The following is a 12940-nucleotide window of genomic DNA, read 5'->3' as shown; positions in this document are numbered from 1 at the left end:
TCAAGACTTCCTCCACCACGAAGACCATATACACACAGTAGCTCGCCGCGTCTCCAATCTTCTCCGGCACGCCGCGTCTTAGCTCTCGACGAACGAAAACAAGAGAGCGGACGCCTCGCTGAAGCCGAGAGTCAAACACGGCTTCGCCTGAGCACACCCTCGTACGGAGGGAGAAGCTCAGCAAAGCGCGCGCGTCCAGAGCCCAGCCGCGCCAACCAAACAGCCGGCCAGCTCCTCATCCCAGCGTGAGACGATATCCAGCCTGACTCTTCAGCCCCTGGAGAGGAATGGGAGAGGGGGGGGTGCTGGCGAGGGTGCTGGGAGAACAAATTTAGCCGGTCCGGCTAAAGAGACAGACGGCGCCGCACGGAGCCGTCATTGTGGGCTTACGGAAAGCGAACGCGTGTGCCTCCAAAGACACAGACAAGAGTGAGACAGACAGACGGACAGCAGGAAAGGCAATAGGCAATGTGCCCGGTGCAAACCCTCATTCCGGCCGGCGCGCCCGAAAAAGGCACCGGACACGACCAACGAACGTTCCAGCTGGGGTTCCAGACCCTCCCCCACCCTCCACTGCCCGTGCAAGAGCCCGAGCCACGTCCTTAGTCACACAGTGAATGAAGGAACGCGGCGCCAACAGTCAAAGCGGTGCGCAGAAGAGAGTTGGCACGGAGGGTTGACGTGTGGCGGGGGGAGGGGGAGACTCCCATACAAGCGGTCTTGGAGCGGAAACAATTTCCTTGTAACGGAACCGGAAAACGAAACAACGAACACGTTTCTGCTGACCCCTCGTGCGAACCTTGTGCTGTCTTTGCTCTCGGCGTGCCGGCTTGCCCGCCTGCCTTCTTTCCTCTCACGCAGACCCCAACCCAGAGACGCAGAGGAGGAGGGTAACACCCCAATAGGTCCTGCTGCTTCTCTTCGGGGCTCGCGGAGCGTACACACGCGAATGCGCGCGCGCGCACAAACACGACACGACGACGAGAGATATCCCGGCGACACGTCCAGTAAATCCCCAACGCCCCCAACCTTTCCTTGCCTTTCTCCCCCCCTCTCCCTCCCTCGGCATCCGTGGAACCAGCCGGACCAGCCGATCCCACCGAACGTGCAGGTTGGGCAGGCTTGCAAGCGCACACACAGACACGTATACAAGCGTTGCTGAAGTGAGGCCAAGATGAAGAAGGGGACCCCCCCCCCCCCCCCCGGCCCCCCGCTGGACACGGCTTGTGCAGCAGCAGTGGACCACTCTCCCTCTCATCGTCTACTTCTTCCAATATCGCCGGCGCTGTGACCGATTCAATATCGGCCAGAGAGCTCGGAGGCCTATAGGACCCTATGGACACACTGAGCCGCGGCTTCAGCGAGGCGACGGGTTGTTGGCGAAAGGAAAGAACGGGCCAAGTATATACACATGTGGGCAATGCGCCTGTCTGATCTCGCTTTCTGCGGTGCTTCGCTTTTTTGTGTTTTGTTTTCATTTCGGCTGCGTAAATTATTTCAGTGATCGCAGATAAACACGCTGTGAAGTGTTGCGGTATATGCACACAGAGCGATTTGTAAGGCATTGCGGCAGTCGAAGGTCGAGCAAATGGTGATGTGACGTCGTGATCAAATAGTCACTTGAGGACGCTGTCAGGGCGTAATACGGAATTTAGGTATGACATGATGGGTACAAGTTTATATTGAGTTTTGAAACTGACGTATAATAAGCAAGAATATCTCGCGCAAGCCCCATGGATCGTCGTCGTTCTATTCTGGCCACGTAGAAGTAAAATGGACTGCGTAAGACAGCAGCTCGCCCTTCACTTCGAACGCTTGTTGAAGCAATTCGTTCGTTCATTCCCTAGCTGATTGAGCTACTGATCTGTTCATTCGTTCATCGAACGGCCAATCGATCGTTTGAGCGCTATGCCCCCAAAGCAACACCTTTACACGTGGGTCGTGACAAGAAGACACCGTGGAATCGCCCTCACTAAAGCTCGACCAGCTTTCCCCCTCTTCGACCTGCGTCACAAAATCCGAAGAGCGCGACGCTGTCTACATATCACGGCCACATCGGATCGGGAGTCGAACCCCCCCAACCTCGACGAGCTCAGCCGCAGAACGCAACCTCCCGGCGAGCAGCATGCCTCCACGTTGTCAAGCACGTCGAAATCTTTCCGCAGCGTGTATATATCTCACGTTGCAATGGGACGAGTCATAAAACATGCAACGGACGAAGGACACGCTCTGAATGCACTCGCCAAGCGCTTCGTGCAAAACAAAAAAAAGGTCTGACGCCACGTCGTCTGTGTATACACGCACTCGAGTCGCCACCGCGCACAGCAGAAAGAAGCGAGCTACAGCTGTCAAGACACACGCACGCATACCGATCACCCCGTTCAGAAGGCCGGCAGCGCAGAGTTTATCCGCGCGCATATCTTTGCACACGGTCTGAAGGACGCGCATAGGCGCTCTGTGCAGGTACACGGAGACAGCCGGCGTCGGCTGATGAGCGCGGCCTTGGTTTTGTGACAGCTATGATGGCGTCACGTCTTGTCGCGCGTCCTTCGACACAGAAGCAAACAAAACTAACAACGCTCGCTGTTTAACTCCGTCTATACCCCCCCCCCCCCCTTCACTCCCTTCTTACTTAGACGAATCGGTAGTTGGAAGACTGGCCACTCTGACGTCTAGCGATGAGGTTATCTGAGAAACGGTATATTGGGAAGATATCGAAATGAAAAAGAAGGTTCGACGACAAGCCAAGAGCGCCGCGGAGTCATCGGCGCTTGTCGAAACTGTCAAAGGAAAGGTTAAATGCGACTTGTCCGTCCCATAAAGTAACTTGAGATGGGGAAAAACAACTGACAGGCCTTCATCTGAAGACGACAACATCGTCAATTCGCTACTATCGCCATCGATGTCAAGTGGGGAAATGACGGCTGCTTGATTCTGTTTATACGCAGCTGTGTAGGAAAAGGATTTAAAAAAACAAGCAGGCGTGTTTCTTTTATTCGCTTTCTGTCTCAGTTGGCATGCCGGTAGGAGAATTACCATGTATCCCGAGGGCGCGTCACATAAAGCTGGTAGGTTCGTGCGATAGAAGATTGCGGCGACAATTTATCTCTCTTTTGCTTGGCGCCAAAAGAGAAAGCAGGTTTCCGCTCTCGATCATGCGAACACAACTGTATACTTCGAGTAATACACCAGGACTCGGCTGTACAACGAAGGATTCCTTTTGCTCGATTCCATTCCTTCCGTATCATCCGCCGATCCTGGAGCACCACTCGGACCACTGAAGAAGCGCGGAAAGGAATCGCATTGAAATGGAATCGTTGCATTATCGTGCCTTTTTGACTTTATTTTTTCCCTCACTGCGCGATGCCCAGAATTCCCTCTGGTATTAGCGAGATATAGAATTATGTGGGAAGGCAAGCGGAAGAGGGCACCCGAGCACCTCCAGCGACACCGGCTATGGCGCATAACCAAAATGCTCTATACGCGGGACAAGCTGCCTACGCTAACTTTCAGCTCAATTTCAGTTCACCGTTTATCGTTCCAGAATACATCCCGGAGTGGAATGTAATACAAGTGCCCTATTTCCAGCAAAGTCCCTTTGTATTCGAGAGAGAGAGAGAGAGAGAGAGAGAGAGAGAGAGAGTGAGCAAAGAGACGAAAGGCAGGGAGGTCAACCAGAGGAACGTCCGGTTTGCTACCCTACACTAAAGGAAAGGGAGAGGGGAACAGAAAGAGGAAAGCGGGATAGAGGGAACACTATGTCCGCACGCAGCAAAGCGCCTGGAAATCAGTCAAGTCCAAGCAAGTGCTCCGCCGATACGTTAGGCTGCCGTGATTCCGCTGTCTGAAGCTAATCTTGGCGTTTCCCCACAGCTTTGTATTCGGGTTCGTATTATATGCGGCACCTCACGGTACAGCTCCTTTCTCTTCCGGCACGCAAATGGAAACGCTTTGGTGAGGCGGCGCTCACATCTGCGCGTGGAGACGAGATCGTTCCTCGAATCGTGAATTTTATGTTATACGCGTCCTCTTGTTCGATCCCCGCCGAGAGGAAATCCACCATGGTATACCGACGTCGTTGTCGAGGGGCTGCGCTTCCAAACTGACTCTCGCAGAGAACCGCAACGCCGTACAAGGGAAACGGGAGAGGAGAAGTGAACAACAAAAATATAAAGAAGGAGATGGGGGGAGGCGGGTGGGATTGAAAGGAGAACATCCCGACAGCATCCTCCCGTAGCAGAATAATAGCGCACCACCGCGATCTGGGATCGAATCGTCGCCTCGATGTGAACGCCATACACCGAAAGAACACTAAAGGACGCGAATCCTTCCACTAGCCCGCATGCCCCTGGATTGGGCGCCTATCGGGTTCTAGCTCTGCACAGACGTAAGGCAGTCGCGGAAGACAAAACGGGAAAACCACGCGTACGTTTACATAGTCGTGTGAACAACAAAATCTAACAGAACTTCAAACAAATTGCGACAGACGGAGAAGTACGCCGCATTCAACGTTCCTACAGGAGGCTGCAAAATGTCCCCGACAGTCGCTGCAAAGATATGGCGACTATGGCTGTTGGTATAACCCGTTGGAAAGTTTTTGGATCTCGTGGTTAGTACGGACTTGTGCGACTTCTCCCGACTGTTGGAGATTCTTGGAAGCTTACGGGACGCGACTGTTGGCATGACTTGCATGATAGCATGACTGACGACCTGCACCAATATACAGCTCCGAGTGTTGGTAACCTGTGGGGAGCTTATTGGATACGGGTATACGGGGCACAACGTGTCGGGCACTATACCCCTAAGACAGCCCCGACTGTTAATAATCTGCCGAGAGCTCGTTGATGGCTGTTTTCTGAAGAGCATAATGTACTGATACTGCCTAAGGTTTTTCGTTAGTGCACAGTGTGGAGCATCCTTGTACAGTTATCGGAAATAAGAAGACCTTGCATGGCGGATGAGCCCGGGAGCCGTTTGTTCGCATTGAAAAAAAAAAAAAAAAAAAGCCGTACTGCAAGCACGACCATTATGACTTCATCGGTTGTTGCAATCAGTTAGAAGCTTCTTGGATGCAATTGTTGGCGCATTATATATGAGTTCAGGGATTCATGGTAACCTGCATAGTTAAGTCATTCGGTGCGGTTGTTGCAGAACCAGTTTAATTTCGAATGTTGGAATCTGTTGGAAGCTCGCAGGAGGCAGTTTGCTTCTGCGACTATAGTATATGACTGCATCGACTGTTGGCAAAATGCCTTTATTAGGTGAGCTTGGAATATGTTGGGTGTCGTTGAATGATCCCTAATTCCTGTTTGCGCGCTCTATGTGAGGTTAGAAACGATGAGCTAATAGAAACAGTTTTCTCTATCAGATTTTTTTTCTATAACTTACGCGGTTTCTGGTCCAGCTGCAGCAGTGCATTTGCGCGCATGGTTAACTATAAACGAGGGCTTCGTTAACGTAACCAACAACGCAGGCTTCTCCTATACACAGCTCGCAATGGAGACTTCAAGGCTACGGTAAACTATGTGTTGTGGTTCCTCTCGAGGGTATGCGAAGCGCTCAAATCGTGCCCTTCAAAATGTTTCTAGCTTGCGCGCACGCACACGCACACGCACACACACACACACACACACACACACACACACACACACACACACACACACACACACACACACACACACACACCATTGCGCCCGATCGCAAGTCTGTCTCCCCTGCACGAATCTGCGATATCTAATCGCCACACGCCACCATCTCTCATAGGGGAAAAGAACTCAACCGAGAGTTATCTGAACGCAAACTAAAAAATACACGCACACACACACACACACACACACAAAAATAATAAGACAGCGAGGGAGCGCATGGTAGCATGGCGAGTTCCAGAGACAGTGAAAAACGTGTAGTACAGAAAAACGCTCGACCTTTCCTCTCTTCTTCTGAAGTGCGCCCTTCTGGGAACGGGATAAGCGACGAAACACGATTCCGCTGCCCTTCGTAAGAAAGCGGACGCGCTCACAAAAGAACTAAACAAGAAGCACTCGACACAAGCTGTACGCGCGCAGATTCGATGTGACGCACTGCCATCCCCCCTACATAGGGAGAGCATCCGGGCTCTAAAGAAAGAAAGAAAGAAAGAAAGAAAGAAAGAAAGGCACAGGGACCCTCTGAAGAGAGAAACACGGCATAAAGACGGTCATGACGAAAGCGATTTCCCTTCAGTGCCTGCGGTGCGCCGGGGAGGAGAGCAGGCAACGGTTGGGAACTTCGCCAACAAACAAAAACAATGACCGCGGCAACAAACAAACAAACAACCGCAGGCTCGAAGCTTTATGGACGCACTTGCAAGCTCGCGAGATTGTATTAAAACGGCGCCTCGGAGCCCACGACACGCGGGCATCGATTTTCAATGGCGCAATGGCTCGGCTCGGCTCGGCCGCGGGATATGTACTCCGGCGCCAACCCGCGTGCCCCTCACCCCCTTCAGCCCTCTCCCTCTTACTCCCGAATCTCGCCCTTACGCTGCCTCCCTCTCTCTCGCTCTCTCTCTCGTATATGTCTGGCAGCATATAGACGAATTTTCTCTCTCTCTCAGTGCTGCTCGCGTTTGGTGTATAATACGCACTCTGAGTTAAAAGATGCAGAATGCGCGTAGTGCCGACGTGCTATTTTATTGTATATATATATACATATATATATGCAGATACGTTGTGCAATGATATCGATGTGGGCGGCGTGATCTTTCCCGTAGGAGCAAGCAGTGAGCGATTTCTCTGGGCGCTTACGTCGCTTTTGAAATGCAAACGGCGCTGCCTCCCCTCAGAACTGCCGAAGAACTTCAGCCGTCCGCGTAGTCAGAACCAAGATTTAGAGCTTTGTTTGGCGTGCGCTGACCTTCCTATGAAGCGCTGTTTCCTTTTAAGTGCTGTGTGCGAAAAGTTGGGATGGGAATGGTGCAACTATATAGGATGCCTTTCTCTTTCTCTCTTTCCTTTTTTTTTTTTTGCTGCACCAATTCCTTTTTTTTTTTTTTGAAATCTAACTTATCTACGTCCGCGCCTACGTGAACTGTGTTCTCTTGAATATGTATTCTGTCCCTTTCTTGCAAGAGCCTCGAATGTGAAACCAGCAGTATGTTCAACTAAATAAATAAATAAATAAATTGTCTGTGGCAGACGGCACAATTGCAACCATTCATCTAAATTACTCGATGAGATTTCAACGCGAAATCAAAATGCGTAATTTAAAATTAACCTAAGTTCAGAAACTTCTTAATTCATTATTAGGGAACGTGCTTCGATCTACGAATTATACGGGGTGAATTTGCAAGGCGTATCCACTTCGGACGAATTCTCAGGACAGCGCAAGTTTCGACGTATTAATTTTCAAAGTGTCCGACGAAATGAATTGGCGTTCCGGTTACTTTTATTTATTTATTTATTTATTTATTGAAGAAAAAGCTGTTTTATGCATTCAAAGCCCAGAAATAACTGGAAAAAAACAACGCATTTCGTCGGACAGTTTGAACATTAGTATCCCGTAACTGGTCCGCTCTTGAGAATTCGTTCCAAGTGGATACGCCTAGCGAACTCCCTAGCTGTATTTCGTAGATTAAAGTATGAGCCGTAATATAGGCAATTAAGAAATTATTTAGCACATTTATGTTAATTATTAGATTAAGTATTTTGATTTCTCGTGGACGTAATGGCCGCCTCATCCAGTAATTTAGATCAAAGGAGGTTAGAACTGTGATACCTGCCACACGCAATTTTTGAAAATTGGGTCCAACTATATATATATATATATATATATATATATATATATATATATATATATATATATATATATATATATATATATATATAGCGAAGTTTGAACTCACGGTGCTGAAACGGTCAAACAGTAAAAATAAAATAACATACAAAAGAGCGCTTTTTTGTATGGGCACATAAACCAAATTTAGTTATACTAATTTATGAACCGTCGATACACAGGTTCTAGACAATGAATATATAGTTCATAGAGACAGACTCCTTTGTGGTTGACAGGATTAAATGAATACCATGACCACTTCATAGTTCATTCCATTTTATACCTCGTTTTTATTCACACCGATTTCACTACCATCGGCCTAATTTTTGCGTGCAATACGGGACAAAGGCAATCCTGCGAATTTCCTCATTTCATCACAGCGGCTAATTATCTGCTGTCCTCGAGAGCTTCACTTTCATTGTCACCCATTCCGTTCGTCAGATAAGTGACTGGCTTGATAAGTGACCTAACCTCTGCCATTTGTTCCTCTTACTGTGAACTAGAACATCGGTTACCTCTACCACCCTCCACCTTTGCTCTTGAATTCACAGCACTCCCTTCTTCTCTCCTAAATTTACGCGTATCATTATTTCGTTTCAACTGTCCTGTCTTTTGCTTCTGTTCTCAAGCTTCTTTGTTAACCTCCAAGTTTCTGGTGCCTCCATACGTAAGTACCGGTAAAACACACTGATTGCACATTTTTATTTCACGGAATTGGGCGGTAAGCTGGCGGTCATGGCCTGGTAATGCCTGCCCAAAGCATTACCGCCCACTTTGCATTGAGCTGGAGTTCATACGGCAGGGTACTTAAATTTAGGCATACGTTAAAGAACCCAGAGGCGTGTGTGTGTGTGTGTGTGTGTGTGTGTGTGTGTGTGTGTGTGTGTGTGTGTGTGTGTGTGAGAGAGAGAGAGAGAGAGAGAGAGAGAGAGAGAGAGAGAGGGAGAGAGAGAGACAGAGAGAGACAGAGATGGGGGGATTGTGGAGAGGAAGAGGGGCTATTTTCAGAATTTACTCCGGATCAAGTCGTCACTGTACGGCGTGCCCACTTGGAAGTTTTGAGACGTTAGATAACTACCAAACGATTTTTTCTAAAATAATTTGGAATCGCTACTTGTTTAAAGGGCCCCTGAAACGGTTCGGACAAATTTTGTAGACGCGTAGGGTACAACTTAAGTAGAAGATTCGCACCACAATTTAGGTGAAGCGTTACGTATTAATGGAGCTACAAGCGATTAGAAGTTACCCTCCTCCCTAGTCATGCTTTTCCTCCTCAACTCGTTCGCCGAGCCATCGGGGCTAAGCTCCGCCTTCACTGGTTTCGCGTCACGATGCGACGTCACATCGTCGCTTCCGGTTGTTTTGGAGCCCACCCCGCCCGCGTGAAACCTCTCCGCTAGCCGTTTGGCCGTCGACCCCAAGCGAGAGCTATCGAAGCAGCGTGCGTTGCGAGCATTCTGTCGTAGCGCCGAACGTGTCTGGTATTCCGGTAACCACAGGCAAGCTGGTCATTTCGGCAAATGAATGGAGGCATAAACTCAAGCTGATGAAGGAACTTTAGCGTAGACGTACGTGCGGCCTGATCGGTCTGCACGGTCCAGCCACTTGTTGGCGCAGCGCTTAACCAGCCAAACAAAGCGCTAATATTGCTCTAACCAAGTGTAAAACATTTTAAACATTTATAAAAACAAAGTGTTGATGATTACACTCCTGCGAAAAATGCACACCAGCAGCAAAGAAGAATACACTTCGTTACTGCTACTGTGTATGGTTGAGCTCTGTGCCACCAGGTGGCTGCACCGTGCAGACCATTCGCATTTGCGATTCTGCTCATCCCGTTAGGGCACAGTCAAGCGGCCAGACCCTGTCCCCTTGCGCTTGCATTTGCCCTAATACCGGACTCGCGAAACGCTATTGCGTTAGTAATTTTCCGGTGTAAAGTGACGACCACAAACGCGCAAACCCTGGCGCCGATCGGATAGCGGCAGTCCGATGCGCAGCAGCCAGTTCGCTCGTATGCTGCCTTGCAGAGGGACACGATGTCGCAGCTTGACATATTGCCAGTCGCTACGTTTGCAGTCCACAAAGCAACAAAGTCGAATCATAGTGCTCGTGAAAAGACTGAGACCGACTCTGACCGCGGAGCTCTCGTCAAAATGGAGTAAGTTGTAACACAAGCAGACGACACTTGCTGTGTGCCGGAAGTGCTTAATTGTATTGAAAAATTGTTCTTGTACATTTTCTTTATGTTACTTTCTGTTTATAAAAACAAATGAACTAACATTCCAACTACTACGAAGATCATTTGTTTACCATAATGTTGGAAAAATTATTGATCACGCGCCCTGGTCAGCCAATCGGATAGCTCGCCCCACTGACGTCATATGGGTGATTTTCGTCATATGGGTAGGGGCGGCTTAAAATTCCGCCGAGCAGCGTGCTCCGATCGGCAGCGATGTGCATTTTTAAAACCTTACAATAAATTACACGCTTTACGCGGAGCACTTAGATGTGTCAATTAATGATCAGAAGGTCCTACTCTAACGACTCAGTACGTTTATAGAAAATCGTCAAAATCGTTTCAGGGTCCCTTTAATGTCTCGTTGCTATCTAGCATGTATGCTGTACGCAAACGCTGTTTAATGCTGTTTCTACGTTGGAATAGCACTGCTTACTTGCTTATCGTCCACTATTATACTTCCACGCACCGTATACATTGTTTGTATATATGTGCAGTATTATACGCCGTGTGCTGTTCGTACGCTACACATCTGCATCGTTCCAAGATATTTTTTTTTCCGTTTCGGCATTTGTACTTTGTGTGGTTGCTTATCTTCTTTCTTTCTTGTTCTTCTTGTTCTACTAACGAAGATGCCCACCACCCTGTAACAGCCCGAAGAAGGCTCACGGTATACCACTACACATCGCATCAGACGGTCGTGAACCAGAACCGCGAATCGCCGACGCGGGCACGTGAGGAAGATGGCCGCCGAATTCAACGCAGCGCCCGTGCTTTTTCTATGCGAGCGCAGTTTTGAGAGAGAAATAGAAGGGGGAGAGGGAGATAAGGAGAGAGAGAGACCACCGCTCGTCCTCGCCCCAAGATTTCAGCCCCCGGCGCTGTCGGAAGGCGAGCGCACCGCGGGCCCCGGGCCTCGAGAGAGAGAGAGAGAGAGAGAGAGAAGCCGGGCGCGAGCTTGCGCCGTCGGCGGCGCCTGCGAATATCGATTTCGCGGCCGCACTTCATCTTTTTTTTTTTCTCTTTCTCTCTCTACCACTGCACGCGAATACGTGCGCCCCAACAACCGACAGAAAGCGTCGAGTTTTCTATAGCATTTACATAGAGTTTCTACATAAACTTTTATGTAAAGGCAGAGTGTCCACGGAAGCTGCAAGTACCGGGCGGCTCAGCCAACTTGGGGACGATGATTACTACATCGATTTGCCTAAACTTCTGGCTTCTGGCTTCAAACCGCTTTGCGACTTCGCAAATTATGACTTTCCAAGAAGATATCGCGTCATAAACGAAACGATTCGCAGTGATGACGCATGTGTGTACACACACTAAGTGGCTTGCAGTGATTACGAAACGGTGACTACTTAGAAACTTTAGAAAGATTGAAACGTAAACATTAAGCGTTACAAGAACGTTCGAAGCCACGAGCGCACGAAGAGTAGACAAATCCTTGTACTATACCACATCGCTGCCCTGGCAACCAAACGTTCGCAGTGTCAGGATTCACCCTAGCGCTATTCGTAGAGAACTATATATCGCAGAAAGAACGTCGTCCATTTTTTAAACTCCCTTTTCACACTATCTTTCTTCTCTCTATATTTCCCGGACCCTATACTTATGTATAGTTAAGCAACAAACAGCAACGGATGCGATCTACACAGCAGACACGCATGGCTGAGAAATCGCTTGCATATAGAGGCTCAAAGTGACGGCAGCCACCAACCGAAAGTAAATTCGCCTATAACACGTATAATCGTATAAGACTCTTAGAAGACGATGTAGGACATCTATGAGACGTTTCTGTATATAGATCCTGCTGCTGCAGTAAGCGGCAAATCTATTTATAGCAGAACAGCTTCCTTTAGGTCTTTTCTTGAACTTTTCGTGGATGGATGTCTGGCCGAGTGTGCTGGCAAGTAAACAAGGGCGGGCCGATACCGGAGAGATTACGAGCAAAGTTGATGACGTGCGCTAATTCTGATACCTGCTCGAGATAACCTTCACAGGAACGGTTGTAATCTAATTTGGAAAGCGGGCCGATCTAGCCCGCCGTGCTACGTCAGAGCACCCACACGCCGCATAGCATTAATCCCAACACAGCTAACCCATAAGAATAAGTACCCCCAGCAACATAGCTGGTCTAAACCTTGAAAGCTACATCGCTTGAGTTCGGCGATCATCTCTCGACGTATTCTGCCCATTGCCCTCGTATCATTAGAACCAAAGCGAAGTTCACTGCACACCTACACGCTGCGTGTATGTATAACGCATTCAGGCGGAGCTACGCGAAGCCAACGCCCACCGAACGACAGAAAACCACTCCCCAGATTACGGCAGCCACCGCACGCCGCTCAGAGAAAGGCCAACTGCCTCGACAACTCCCATCAGCCGCGTAATCCCCCCCCCCCCCCCACCGACCCCCAGCGCCTCCTCTCCTGACCCTACACCGACATTCTTGCGCCAACCGCGCCGCATTATCAGTAAGCACGTCGGGCCGAGTTGCGAAAAAGAGGAAAGATTATCCCCGTACCTCTGGGCTAAAGATTATTCGAAAACAAGCCTCCCAGGCGAGACACGGCGTTCGGCCGCATCGCCTTCCCACACACGTTGTACATGGAGTGTACAGGCGGTGAGCTCGAAGCGTGAGAGTTCGTTGCGGCGCGACACCTTTCGCTCCCTCGCTGGATGCGACATGTGTACGTGGTAAGGGAGGGGGGGGGGGGGGGTCTCTATTGCACGTGACATGGGTACCGTTCCTGATAATGCTCTGCTGAGTGTGCTGGGGCGTCCTGCGCACGCACACACGCTCGCGTAACACATTATGCGAAGTTTAAGAGAGCCGTAGTGGTAAAAAAATAATCCGCGTCTAGTCAACCCTGTGAAAGTGGATGT

General features: G+C 49.4%; 1 protein-coding gene across 4 annotated transcripts in view; it reads right to left on the bottom strand.

Moving 5' to 3' along the window:
• The window catches only part of hth (Meis homeobox homothorax), a 369843-nt gene that overhangs the window by 90636 nt on the left and 266267 nt on the right, over positions 1 to 12940 (bottom strand). The gene's annotated exons all lie outside the window — the stretch shown is intronic.

Source organism: Dermacentor andersoni, chromosome 7 (assembly GCF_023375885.2).
Source record: "Dermacentor andersoni chromosome 7, qqDerAnde1_hic_scaffold, whole genome shotgun sequence".
Classification (NCBI taxonomy): domain Eukaryota; kingdom Metazoa; phylum Arthropoda; class Arachnida; order Ixodida; family Ixodidae; genus Dermacentor; species Dermacentor andersoni.
The sequence above is the reverse complement of the archived record's forward strand: the minus strand, read 5'-3'. Positions and strand labels throughout refer to the sequence as shown.